Here is a 14,786-nt window from a genome sequence, read left to right on the forward strand (position 1 = left end):
CTAAAAAATTCAAGTAAACTAGTGTCAGGAACTGTTATTTCGCTCATTATTTATTATATCAGCCACAATGCACACTAACACTTCAACTGAACACAACTGACGAATAGGGATAACTCGGAAACTACTTATTTTAAATGTTAAAGTTAGCTTCTTTTCGAGCCTTCCGACTAGAGTAGTTTAAAAGGGATGGAAAATCTGCGGGGTTGATTATACAGAAGAAACCGGTCTGCTTGGAAGCTGGTGTGTGCAGGCTTCTTGTTTACTGCTGCATCTCAAATCATCCTGAGCTGCCGCATCACAACATTTAAAGCGTAAATATAAATTCTATTAAAATTGATAAATAATTTTCTCCATAAACTACAGGTTTATTATGAAATCATTATTAACTGGGGAAGCTAAGCTTTTTAGCTTACATTGACGCTACGCCACTGGTACTGAAGGTTCTGCCACACCATGTCGATCTTAAAATATCCTAGATGGATGCAAGTTAACTCTGTGTTTATTTCTTCCTGACAAAGAGAGGTGTTATTTTTATGATCATGTGTGCTATGAAAATGCATATTTTCCATCTGTGTATTTGCTGCGTTGTTTTATTGTAGTTGTTACAGGTATTCACTAAAACAACAGGTATTTATGTAGATATAATACACATAACCTCCTCAGTCCTAGCGTCTCTTATGGAATATATTAAACAGTACTTTTTTAAAATCCCGCCATCTCAAGAAGAATGTTTTAAATTTTCTTTAAACTAGTTGAGTATGTTTAGAAGAGACAGCAGCACCACCTAAATATTGGATTCAACCAAATTAATTAATTTACATATCAGTCGCACATGCTCAAAGATGGCTGTTTCTGGAAAGGAGATGGAACGTATGCATGTAGGTAATTCATTGGATTGTTGGTAATATTACTTACTTGCTGGCTTTTAAGGAACCCGGAGGTTCATTGCCGCCCTCACATAAGCCCGCCATTGGTCCCTATACTGAGCAAGATTAATCCAGTCTCTATCATCATATCCCACCTCCCTCAAATCCATTTTAATATTATCTTCCCATCTACGTCTCGGCCTCCCCAAAGGTCTTTTCCCCTATGGCCTCCCAAATAACACTCTATATGCATTTCTGGATTCGTCCATACATACTACATACCCTGCCCATATCAAACGTCTGGCTTTAATGTTCCTAATTATGTCCGGTGAAGAATACAATGCGTGCAGCTCTGCGTTGTGTAACTTTCTCCATTCTCCTGTAACTTCATCCCTCTTAGCCCCAAATATTTTCCTAAGAACCTTATTCTCAAAAACCCTCAATCTCTGTTCCTCTCTCAAAGTGAGAGTCCAAGTTTCACAGCCATACAGAACAACCGGTAATATAACTGTTTTATAAATTCTAACTTTCAGATTTTTTGACAGCAGACTAGATGACAAAAGCTTCTCAACCGAATAATAACAGGCATTTCCCATATTTATTCTGCGTTTAATTTCCTCCCGAGTGTCATTTATATTTGTTACTATTGCTCCAAGATATTGGGGGTAATTTCTTTAATATGATTTTTCCAATTCAACACATTATCGATTTTTAAGCCAAGAAATTTGGTTGTCGTTGTTTCTAATAGGGATCTGTTGTTAATTATTGCGCTAGAAATTTGCGCGGTTGAATTTGCACAGGATTTAAATTGAATTATGTTAGTTTTGTTACAATTTAATACCAATTTATTGACTGAGAACCAGTCACATATTTTGAAGAGAATTTCTTCTGTTGAAGAGTGGAATGTGTTGGAGTTATTGGCTGTAATTACTATACTTGTGTCATCTGCAAATAATATGGGATGACCTACATCTTTTATTGGGGGGGGGGGGCAAGATCATTTATAAACACTAGAAAAAGTAGGGGACCAATTCAGCGGTTTTCCAACTAAGTTTGTTTTCATGTATGTTAGGTATAAATTGTATTGTTGATGTAGGCATTTAGAATTTTTTTAATCCTTAGGGCAGCGAAATAACGTTTTTAGATTAATACCATATCAATTTAATGACTTCCACATTATTTTAATAAATTGGGTTTTCAAGAATCGAGTTGGCTACATTGTTTCTTGGAATATGGTTATCGATGTTCATTGCCTGGCTGTCGATGTTTAAAGTAGTGTTGCCAAAAGGACGGAAATTCCGTCACTTTCCGAAATTCCGTCAAAAGTGACGGAATATCAATGTACCGGATGGGAAAAGAATGGCTTTGACAGGTGACGGATTTTCTGGCTGAAATTACAATTTACATCGTCTTGGACTTTTTTTTAGCTGCTGTCGTTTTTAATTGTTTAATTTTTGGGGAAGCGTAGACTCACTCAGCAATACAGAACTAGAGGCAGATGTTGTGAATTAATAATAATAATGGTAAGGAAGTTGCGTTAATAATTGCTTTTATTTGTATATAGATATATCGAATGGATTTTTTTTTATTTTGACAGATTCTGGCAGATTTCCAGGTGTTAGACTGACGGAGATAAATTTATGTGTTGGCGACACTGGTTTAAAGTGAATTGATATCGTATAGTATTGAAACGAATCCTGACAACTAATTTTTAGAAGTGATATAAATATTAGTGTATGAGGTTAGTAGTAATACATCAGAGTTATTTTGTGAAGTTTGTTATTATTCTTAACCAACATAATCTAACATTGAACAGTTTTACAATTTAATGTCAAACATGTTATACAATAAGATTAGTCTACATAATTTGGCGCCGTACTTTACCCGCGCATTCTGAAGTATATCATCTGGTGAATAATAGAGGTAAAGAAAAATTGAACAATATCTTTTAAGTTTCATAATGTGAAGTACACAGTAATGTTTAATACGTCTACAGTAAAATTGTTGTTCATTATGTATTCCACACTATGAATTTGAAAGATGTTGTTCTCTCTCTCTCTTTACATATTATTCATCAGGTGAAAGACTTAAGAATGAAATTCCTACACTAAAAGGTGCTGCAAACAGTTCAGGGGTAGGCCTAGTTCAGAGGTAGTGTGTAATCCACTAGAAGTCGTTTAGCATAGGCCTACCGTACTAGTCTGATGAGAAAGAAAATCACTTCATAGATGTACAGGTCAACTCCTACTTACAGACCTCATTGAAACTTTGAAACTTATATCTCTCTATGCACAGCACACGGGACTGATGTCTGATTTTTGTTGTGTTATTTCATAATGAAATGAAACTGAGAGATGGTAGGGCTAAGATCGAGGATCAGTGACAGGTTAGGTTAGTTCACGCTTTCCGTATGCCTTGCATATAGCCTACGTTTTTTTTTGTAAGGTGGAGGATCAGTGACATGTTCCTGGTATGCCTTGGATAGACTATATGCTTTTGGTAGATAGACCTAGGTACACAGATTTACCCTGAACCGAAGTAAGCAGCTTCCCGTATAGTGCAGGATTGGTGGTACAACTGAATTACATGATCACTACTTGTAAAAATGCCGAAGAAAATCATCGGTTGTGTTTTTGGAGTGGTGTGCTGTAATTTAGAGGTTATTTAAGTACTTTCTTTTTCTCTGTGGTGCATAGCAGGATCGAAGTTTCATCATATGTGACACTGATATCACTGAACTAAGAGCATTTATTGAGTTACTGTATTTTATAGCTATTTTCATATCCTATCATGAAAGTGTTGGAAAGGTGAACTCCAGTTTACGGTTTCCTTCCTGTACTTAACTTCCAAAATTCCTATCTTGTGCACACAATATAGGTAAATTGTTGAATAGCACTGAAAAGTGCCTTTTTGTAAGTGTGATGATGCATATTCGACACGCGACGGCTAAGGAAGAGACGACTAAGGACTTAGTAAATAAAGTGATATATGAATTAGAGGAGTGGAAGAGGAAGTTCAATTATAAATAGATAAGACGATTGAGTTAATGAAAATAGATTGAGAGTACTGTATGGTGGAGGAGGCTAGCTAGGATGGCGAAGTATAATATGTAGAAAATTAGTGAGATCGGAATATGAAAGGAACGCATGAAACAGACAAAAATTGAGGATATTGACAATGGTGTAATATGTTTTAGTAACAAGTATTACTAGAAACAGTGTGTGTTAGATATAGTCTAAGTGATCTGAAAATCAAGAACAGAGTGATAAAGTGTCAATTGTGAATGAACCAGAGAAGTGTAATAGGAATTAAGTAAAGCGATAGAAATAATTGAAAATAGGTGAGGAGTATGGCGGGGGAGGCTAGCTAGGATAGTGAAGTATAACATGTAGAAAATTAGTGGGATCTGAAAATGAAATGTACACAAGAAACAGACATACGAGGGGGATCCAGGAAATAACGACCGTTTTTTTTGTAATAATTAAAAAAATATATATATTTATTTTAAAAAACAAAGTCTGTTACATAACTGAAGCTTCCTTTACTTCTCTACATAATCACCACCTACATTGAAACATTTGTCGTATCTGTTCACTAGCTTTAGAATCCCCGTGTTATACTCCTCTGCCGCCAGTTCATTAAGCCAGGTGTTCACTGTCTTCTTCAACTCTTCATCACTTCCAAAACACTCAGAAAGTCTTTCAGCTTAGTGAAAAGGTGAAAATCACTAGGAGCAAGGTCTGGACTATAGGGCGGATGATCAAAGATTTCCCAACAGAATTGATCCAGCAATTCTCGAGTTGAAGCAGCAGTGTGCGGGCGGGCGTTGTCGTGAAGAAGCACGACTCCTCTCGAAAGCATTCCTCGCCTCTTGTTTTGGATGGCTCGCCATAGTTTTCGTAAAGTCTCACAATAACGATTTGAATTGATCGTAGTGCCTTTTGGCATGAAATCCAGCAAAAGAACACCTTTGCGATCCCAAAAGACAGTAGCCATGACTTTTTGTGTTGAGAGAGTCTGTTTGAATTTTCTCGGTTTCTTGGGTGATGAGGGATGATGCCACTGACGTGATTGGCGCTTGGTCTCTGGGGCGTTGTGAGACACCCAGGTCTCATCACCAGTCACAATTTGATCAAGAAAGGCGTCTCCATCAAGAATGTCAATGCTGAGGCCATTCTCTGAGTTTTGTGTTGGTCACTCAGTTGCCGTGGAACCCATCGTGCACAGATTTTGTGGTAGCCAAGATGTTGCGACACAATTTCACCAAGCAAAGAACGAGAAATGTCAGAAAGGCAATATGCAATTCATCGAGTGATGTGCGCCTGTCTTGCAAGATTCTGTCGTTCACTTTAGTCTTCAGGTCTTCTGTGATGAGTGATAGGCGTCCGGGTCGAGTTTCATCGTGGGCATTTGTTCGCCCATTGTTGAACATTTCGCACCATTTTCTCACATTTCTTTCATTCATTACAGTATCACCATACACTTCTTTCAATTACCGGTAAATTTCTGCAGGTTTCAAATGTCGGGCATTCAAAAATCGAATCACACTCCTCACCTCACAGTCGGTGGGATTATCAATCACGTCGTTCATTTTGAAGTAACACAAAATGCACAATGGCGACTTGTTGCAACCAGTACTCACAACATTATGAGAACACATGTTAAGGAAGCCAGTTGACCTTCAAACAAGGAAGGGGAGTCAGCTGCGCGGCGGGTATGCGCAAACGGTCGTTATTTCCTGGATCCCCCTCTTAATAACGAATTTATTGGACAATGGTATAGTACGTTTTAGTAACAAGTATTATTAAAACAGTGTGTGTTCGATATAAGTGTACTGAAAATCAAGAACAGAGTCGTAAAAGTGTAAATTTTGAATGATCTAAATTAAGTTGTTAGGATCTAATGGGAGAATACTGATCAATTAATTAATTTCCTCCCGAGTGTCATTTATATTTGTTACTGTTGCTCCAAGATATTTGAATTTTTCCACCTCTTCGAAGGATAAATTTCCAATTTTTATATTTCCATTTCGTACAATATTCTGATCACGAGACATAATCATATACTTTGTCTTTTCGGGATTTACTTCCAAACCGATCGATTTACTTCAAAAATACGTCACACTAACATACGAAAACAAAAACACACATAAAATTGCAATCTCATTCAAGAAATTAAATTACAACATCGCATACAAAACAAATAACACTCTACAAAAACATCTCAACACACAAACAACACAAACAAACAAATACAACCACACAGGCGTATACAAACTCAAATGTAACACCTGCAACACTTCTACATAGGACAGACAGGCAGATCATTTCAAACACGTTACAAAGAACACATCACAGCCATAACAAAATTATAAAACACCTCCACATATGCAGAACACATCACAAATGCCAATCACACCTACAGAGACATCAACACAGACATGGAAATACTGCGCATCCAACCAAAAAGCCAGAAACTCAACACACTAGAACATTATAGAATACGTTGAAAAACAAGATGTACGTGAACAACCCACACACACTTGAATTGAAAATAAACATAAAAAAATATATATATAATTCTGTAATGAAAAAGGAGCTTCAAGTGTCCAGAAACTTTTTCTCTGTGCAGGAGATCAACACGTCGAGTACCAGCTGAACTAAAGTAGGTGATAATGTAAGCTGAGAGAATCTGCAGAGGAAGAAAGCACATTATCAGGAAGAGAGCCGTACCTATGGCATTCAGCTACCACACTGGCAGCACTGCGTAGAGACTTTGTAGATAAATATAGGTAAAGAGATTTTGTAACTAACGTCACATCTTTTTCCAGATGTCTTACAGAAAGAACAATTAAAATATAGTACTGTACTATCTTCTGCATTAAAGAGATATTTTCATCTAACCATGTACCTTTACCCATATGGCTTAATCATAAATGCAAAGAAAACAAAATTTTTAAAATGTTCAGCCAAAAATAATGAACCAGAAAACTTACAGATGGATAATACTATTTTTGAAGGAGTAAAATCCTTCAAGTACTTGGGATCAATAGTAAACAACGAAAACAATATCGAGGAAGAAATAAACAATAGAATTGTTATGGCAAATAAAGGGGGAGTACTATTAGCTATAAAATCCTCATTCGAAGTTGAACGTATTTTCGAAACAGACAATACTTTGGAATGTATTTGGGATAAATTATTTTATATTCATACGAAATATTTAATTTGTGTAGTATATTTCCCACCCAATTCAACAACTGAAATTTATAATAACTTTTTTGAAATTGCTTATAAAAATTATAACATTTTTTCAGACAGTAAAATTTTGATTTTGGGAGACTTTAATATACCTGAAATTATTAATGATAAGTATGATCTGTCGAGAGGATTGCTTAAAGCAAGAGAGTTAATGAGATTTATGAATTTATTCAATTTAAAATCGAGTAATAAAATATCTAATATAAACAATAGAACTCTTGATCTCATAATAAGCAATATAGAATATTTAGAGGTTGAAGAAGAAATTCCGTCTTTAGTACAGATAGATATTAACTACCCTGCATTGTCTGTAACATTTAAATTAGTTAAATTAGTAACTCTGTCAGTCAGTCAGTCAATCTGGACAATATAATTTTCATAAAGCTGACTTTGAGAAATTATATCGACTTATACAACAATGTGACTGGACAAGTATTTATCTTTGTGAGGATGTTGATCTTGCTGTTCATATATTCTATACTAAAATTTATTTTATTATAGATCAATGTGTTCCTAGAACTAAACCATAAAAAATAAGTATCCTTTATGGTTTAATAATAATGTAATAAAAAACTTAAAACTTAAAGAAAAGTTTAGAAAGAAAAAACATATTTCAGAATATTACTTACTGATGTATCAATTTTATCGGAGTCTCACGAAAAATGAAATGAAAAAAGCTTATGATCAATATGTCAATAAAATAGACGGTACAATTTTGTTTGATTCTAATAGTTTCTGGAATTTTGTTAAAAATAAAAGAAAAAACACAAATTATTTGCGTTGCATGGAATATAATGGGAAAAAATTGTCATTGTTGAATGACATATGTGAAGGTTTTGTCAGCTATTTTCAATCTGTTTATTCTTCAACTGAACCCACTTATAATGTGGACCCTGTGTGTGATGTATCAACTGATATAGTCAATGATTGTAATCTCTTAAACATAATGTATTTTACACATGAAGATGTAAAATGTGCTATAAGACAATTACGTCCCAAAAAATCTGCAGGACCAGACTGTATACCACCTTATGTATTTAAAGCTTGTGCAGATAATTTAGTATCACCACTAACTAGTATATTCAATCTCATTATAAAACACAGCTGTTTTCCTAAAGAATGGAAATGTACAAAAATTACTCCAATATTCAAGTCTGATAAAATTAACGAAATTCAAAATTATAGACCTATTGCAGTTTTATCGACACCAGCTAAAATATTTGAATCATTAATATATAAACAAATTTATACTTACGTAGCAAAATCAATTTCACATGATCAACATGGGTTTATGATTGGAAGATCAACTGTTACAAATTTACTACATTTCACTCAATTTGTTTCCTCCCAACTAGATAATAAATTACAAGTTGATGTTATTTATACGGATTTTCAGAAAGCATTTGATAAGGTTGACCATGATATTCTTTTATTGAAATTGAAACAATATGGATTTTCCCTTTCATTGCTATCGTTAATTAAATCATACTTGAAAGGAAGAGTACAAGTTGTGAACTTTCATGGACATATTTCTAAGCCATTTACGGTAAATTCTGGTGTGCCTCAAGGTTCCAATCTTGGTCCATTATTGTTTTTATTGTTTGTTAATGATATTGTGAATTGTGTACAACATTCTAAAATTTTATTATTTGCGGATGATATTAAATTGTATAAAGAAATCAAAACTATATCAGATTGTAAGCTACTTTAAACAGATATTACAAACTTACATATATGGAGTATTAATAATAAATTGTTACTTAATATAAATAAGTGTATACATATGACCTTTTCTAGATTGAAAAATACAATTAAATTTTCATATAAAATAGAGGCAAAAGTTTTACCAGCAAAAAATGAACATAAAGATTTAGGTATATTATTTAGCAGCAATTTTACATTTTATAGTCATATTAATAATATTATAAATTTGTCCTATAAAAGTTTAGGTTTTGTTATGAAAAATTCTTGTAAATTCAAAATGAAAACTATAATAATTTTGTATAATTCCATTGTTCGATCTAAATTAGAGTATGCTGCTGTTATCTGGAACCCAGTTACTAACAAATATATTCTGTTACTAGAAAAAATTCAAAATAAATTTCTAAAATGGTTATATTACAGACTTTATAATGATTATCCTACCTATGAGAGTTATGCTACAATGCTTCAACATTTCCATTTTACTAGTTTGCAAATTCGACGAAATTGCCAATCTTTAAACTTTTTTGTAAAATTATTAACAATAAGTTGGACTGTGTTGGTTTATTTTATTATATAACATTATATGCACCTAAGCTTAAAACGAAATTTCGAAATTTGTTTTACATACCAAGGACAAATACTGAATCCCACAAAAATTCCCCAGTTTTCCAAATGTTACAGTTATACAATAAATTACATCCTCATCCGAATGTTGATATTTTCAATATGAATTTCTCTAGATACAGAATTATTTGTTATCATATTTTACAGAATATTGTTGTTAGTTAATTTGAAGCTACTTTCACACCTTATTTCAATTTCTCTTTTTTTTCTTTCCTTTTTTTCTATTACGTTTCAGTTTTTCATAAGTGTATGTTTCCTTTTCCTTGTTTATGTTTTATCAATTAATTTGTTAGTCATGAACATTGTAATTGGGCTTTGCCTGTTCATCAACAAATGAATGAATAAATAAAAATAAATAAATAAATACTTTGCAAATCTCAACCTATTCAAAAGCAAATGCACATCCAAACAAGCAAAATTAAGACTATATTTAACAGTAATAAGACCAATTGTGACATATGCAAGTGAAACCTGGACCCTAACTGAATTGTCTAAGCAAAAGCTCCTGGTTTTTGAAAGGAAAATATTACGAAGGATATTTGGCCCAATACAAGATGCAAACGATGAGTGGAGAATTAGAAATAATAAAGAGTTAAATACTTTAATACAAAACCAACACATAGTAAACTATATCAAAGCGCAAAGGATGACATGGTTTGGCCATATCAATCATATGAATGAAGGAAAACCAGTTAAGAAAATATATAAATGGAACCCCATCAGTAAAAGAGCAAAAGGAAGAGCAAAAAGTAGATGGAAGGAAAACATAACCAATGATTTGAAAACAATGAATGTAAAGAATTGGCCAAATCTTGTTCATAACAGAAAGGAATGGCGTAAATTAATTGAGAAGGCCAAAACTTCGATGAAGAAGAAAAGAAAATGTACATTTACCCTCTAATTAAAAATCTCACAATATATGTAACAAATTATATATTGATGATGTTTTGTGAAAAAAGATGCTGTGAACAAAATCAGGAGATCTAAAAAAAATGGTTTAAGATCCATCATTTCATAAAATGTGTTATTTACTTTATCTCGGTATTTTCACTCTTTTCTTTTTCTTAATTTTTCATACATCATGGAATGAGTCTATGGAGAAATGATTTATAACCAGGGCTAGGATTTTGATAACCTATAAATAATGAAAAAATGTCCTAAACAATGCATTTATGACCTAAAAATCTAAAAAAAATGCCCTTAAAATGCCCTAAAAGTTGATCTTACATAAGAATCTTACGTAAGAAAAGAGGTTTTGTACTACTTAATATTTAGACTAGCAATTAAATTAAATTTTACATAATTTTTTCTAAGTAGTACACTTTAATTCATTATTTTACCTAATGTGGATGTGAGGTCAGCAGTCGGCTGGTCGGTCTTGGCCCTTCATGGGCTGTAGCAGCATGGATTTACTTTACTTTTAGTTTCCATATAGTCTACCACAAGGCCACTCTTATCCGGAATTAGCAGGTATAGAGGAGTCTATGTATATTGAAGGGGTGGTTGGCCTGATCCATTACATGGGGTGTACTATTGCGTTAAAATGGCAATATTTGTGTAGAAAAACGATTAAAATATTATACAAAATAAAGGGTATTAATGGACAAAATATGTAAAGAAAATATCAAAGGAAATAAACATTAATTTACATTAATAATGGAACTCTCTGCATCATAATCCACAGTTAATTCCCGATTTACCACGAAAATCGTCTGTAGCTGCATTTAGATTGGCAACAGGCCATGATTGTTTGGCCAAACACCTGCATAGAATTGGAATATATCAGTCCCCTAACTGCCCATTGTGCAACTCAAACCAAGAAATGGATTCGGAACGCCTCAAAATCTGTGCTTCAGTGGCTGGCCATGATAATATTTTTGAAAAATATTGGAGTGCAAGAGGTCAAATGACTTTATTGTCAAACGCCTGACATTAGAAAACAACAACAACATTAATATGGGGATTTATGGCCAAAATTAAATGAAAATGCCTAAAAAATGACCGAATAAAAGAAAAGATGCTCTTATGAGTTGAAACAGGCAAAAAATGCAAAAAAATGCCCTAACAAATATGTCTTAAAACACTCAGTTTATCACATAACATATAAATACTAAAGCAGCTATGTTTCTGGCTTACTAGAAAAAAGATGCAATTTCATCAAAATCCTAGCCCTATTTATAACCATTTATTAACGTAAAGCTACAAAATTGTTGATAACACCCTTTTTACAAAACACCATCAATGTATAGTTTTCTGTCTAAGGGCAAGTCTTTCACTGCAAACCCAGCATTGTCCAATCTTTTCTTTTTTCTGCCTTCCTTTTAGTCTCCATATAATTATAATCCATATATCTTAGTGTCGTCTATCATCTGATATGAAGAGCTCAAATGCAAAACAAGTTATATCCCCAGAAAAGTTTTATCAGAAATGAGCAAAATGTGCAACACAGTATATTTACAGTGTATTTCATAATTCTTTTTCATCATCCAATTCCTTCTATAGTAACAAGATTTTAGAGCAAATATTGGCCTTCAGTATTCTTCCTTCAGCAAATTATTTAAATTTAAAAAGTGGATATGACTTGTTTTGCACTTAATCGTGATGGGAGTAGATATTAATTTTAAACTTACTAATACTGAAAATATTGAACAAAGAATATGGTTATCAGTTCAAATTATACACATTATTATTTTCGTAATATTTTACAAAATTACTGAAAAATATAATATTTTTTTTTAAGATTGCCTGCTGAAATTTTCACATGAATAAAGATCTAATTTTATGATTAACAAAGAAAATTATAGGCTACACATAATTGTTATCATTGCAAATTACACACATCAACTCTCCATCCTTTAAATTTGCTCCAAAAAAGAATTATAAAAATTTGTCTATATAAACCTTTTGATTACCCAACAAAATTAATTTTTCAGGAATTTAGTGTATTAAATCTAGAACAAATTTATAAACAAACATTGCTGATTTACTTCCATAAAAATCATAATAAATTTAAATTTGACCCTCATGAATACCATACGAGACAAAACTACAGTTTCTTTCTAAATACTCCCAAATGCCACACAACTATTGGATTAAAACACAGCAGAAATGTTGGACCCAAAATATATAAGTAATGCATTAATTAGAGCTTACCCTGAGCTAAGTACACTTAACACACATAGATTTAAGAAACAAATCAGATTAATTATTTAATTGTTTAAGCTAATTGAGTTAAAAATTGATACTCTAATATCTATGTACTTTTGTATTTTCTATTTGTATATAGACCCTATTATTACATGCTGTATGTATTTTACCATTTATAATAATAATAATAATAATAATAATGATTTATTTTAGCTGGCAGAGTTAAGGCCGTAAGGCCTTCTCTTCCACTCAACCAGCAGAAAGAGTATATACATATGCATGAACTTACAAAGAATTCAACAATTTGATTTAGATGAGAGTTACATGTATACAAGAGTTATTTACGAATTAAACAACAAAATACTATGAACTGTTAATTAAACACTGAAATAAACTGTGTAGCAGAATTAAACTAAAATACGTAGGATGTTAATATATTTCAAATGATATTAGATAATAGAAAGAGATTATTATGAGACAATTTTGAATAGTTTAAATCAATGTGATTGGAGTGAAATGCTAATAAGGTTATCTTTTAAGCTGTTCTTAAAGGTGTTTATTGTCTTGCAGCCCCTAATATTTTTAATGTTATTGTGCTCAATGAACTCTCGTAATTTTGTGATATATTTTGTATAACTGATCTGAACTGCGCCTGAGCATGAGCTTCTGCTCTTTCGGGCTGCAATGCCTAATGTAGCTCAAGTGTAAAGTTTTAAATAAATAAATTCAAATTCAAATTTTCATAAAATACAAAATTACTGAAAAAATATAACATTTTTAAGACTGCCTGCTGAAATTTTCAGAATACAGACCTAATTTTGGATACATTTTTAAAATGAGCAACAAAGAAAGTCCTTTCCAGACTTTAACCAATATTCTGTTCTTTTGGGAAATTTCAAAATCAACACAATTACAGTTCCCATTGGGTTCATCATGGTCTTTCCTAGCTGCTGGCGTTGACTGTGATTTGGAGTAAATGAACACAGAGTCAACATGATTACTGAAAATAGTGTGGTACTATTTAAAGAAGCAAATGGATCACTATACCTTGCTTTCTTTCTTCTTTGCCTGTTTCATTACGTTTCCTCTTCCTGGAACCCACATTTCCTTCCCCAATTGTCAGCATATCTTCCATATTTTCCATTCCCTTTCCACAGTAGGTCCCCTACTTTTTCTAGTGTTTATAAATGATCTTGCCCCCCTAATAAAAGATGTAGGTCATCCCATATTATTTGCAGATGACACAAGTATAGTAATTACAGCCAATAACTCCAACACATTCCAATCTTCAACAGAGGAAATTCTCTTCAAAATATGTGACTGGTTCTCAGTCAATAAATTAGTATTAAATTGTAACAAAAGTAACATAATTCAATTTAAATTCTGTCCAAATTCAACGTCGCAAATTTCTAGCGCAATAATTAATAATAGATCCCTATTAGAAACAACGACAACCAAATTTCTTGGCTTAAAAATCGATAATGTGTTAAATTGGAAAAATCATATTAAAGAAATTACCCCCAAACTAAATTCAGCTTATATTATAATTTCAATTTTTGTTTTCCACCTGTGCTTATCTTAATATTTGGATTTATATTAACGTTTTCGACACTTGGTGTGTGTCATCTTCAGATATGGGGTCTATGTCATTGTGTGTTGTGAAGACCTAGCTTCTTAATTATGTTGTGGGTTGTTCACTTGTGTATGACCTTTCATGATTTCTTAATTTAGCTAAAATTACTATAAGCAGTGTGTGGTTGGTTGTTATGATTCTGTTAAATTCTATCTTTTGAAAACCCATATAGGACAATAGAAAATTATGTTAAAACCATTATTATGACACATAAATATAAACAAGTAAAATATATATACACTATAAAAACACTGTAAAACACTGTATACACTATATCACTTTTATCACATATATGGTTGGCTGTGTTGGCCTGTTATATCGTTAAAATTGGGTTGTTTTACTGTTCTAGGTAAAAACTGTCTTATTGACGCAACACACAATGACATAGACCCCATATCTGAAGATGACACACACTGAGTGTCGAAAACGTTAATATAAATCCAAATATTAAGATAAGCACAGGTGGAAAACAAAAATTGAAATTATAATACAGTGAGCTTATCGGCATCTCCAAAATGAAACTAAATTCAGCTTGTTTTGCTATTAGATCTA

The 14,786-nt window shown here is 32.6% G+C and overlaps 1 protein-coding gene across 1 annotated transcript in view; it reads left to right on the plus strand.

The window, feature by feature from the left end:
• Positions 1–2,478: 2,478 nt before the first annotated feature.
• Positions 2,479–14,786, plus strand: part of LOC138711751 (dentin sialophosphoprotein-like) — a 41,770-nt gene continuing 29,462 nt past the window's right edge. Inside the window, exons 1-2 of the mRNA XM_069842934.1 lie at positions 2,479–2,607; positions 6,498–6,657. The gene's annotated coding sequence lies outside the window, so the exon portion shown is untranslated. The remainder of the gene's footprint in view (positions 2,608–6,497; positions 6,658–14,786) is intronic.

The sequence above is a fragment of the Periplaneta americana genome, chromosome 13 (assembly GCF_040183065.1).
Source record: "Periplaneta americana isolate PAMFEO1 chromosome 13, P.americana_PAMFEO1_priV1, whole genome shotgun sequence".
Taxonomy (NCBI): domain Eukaryota; kingdom Metazoa; phylum Arthropoda; class Insecta; order Blattodea; family Blattidae; genus Periplaneta; species Periplaneta americana.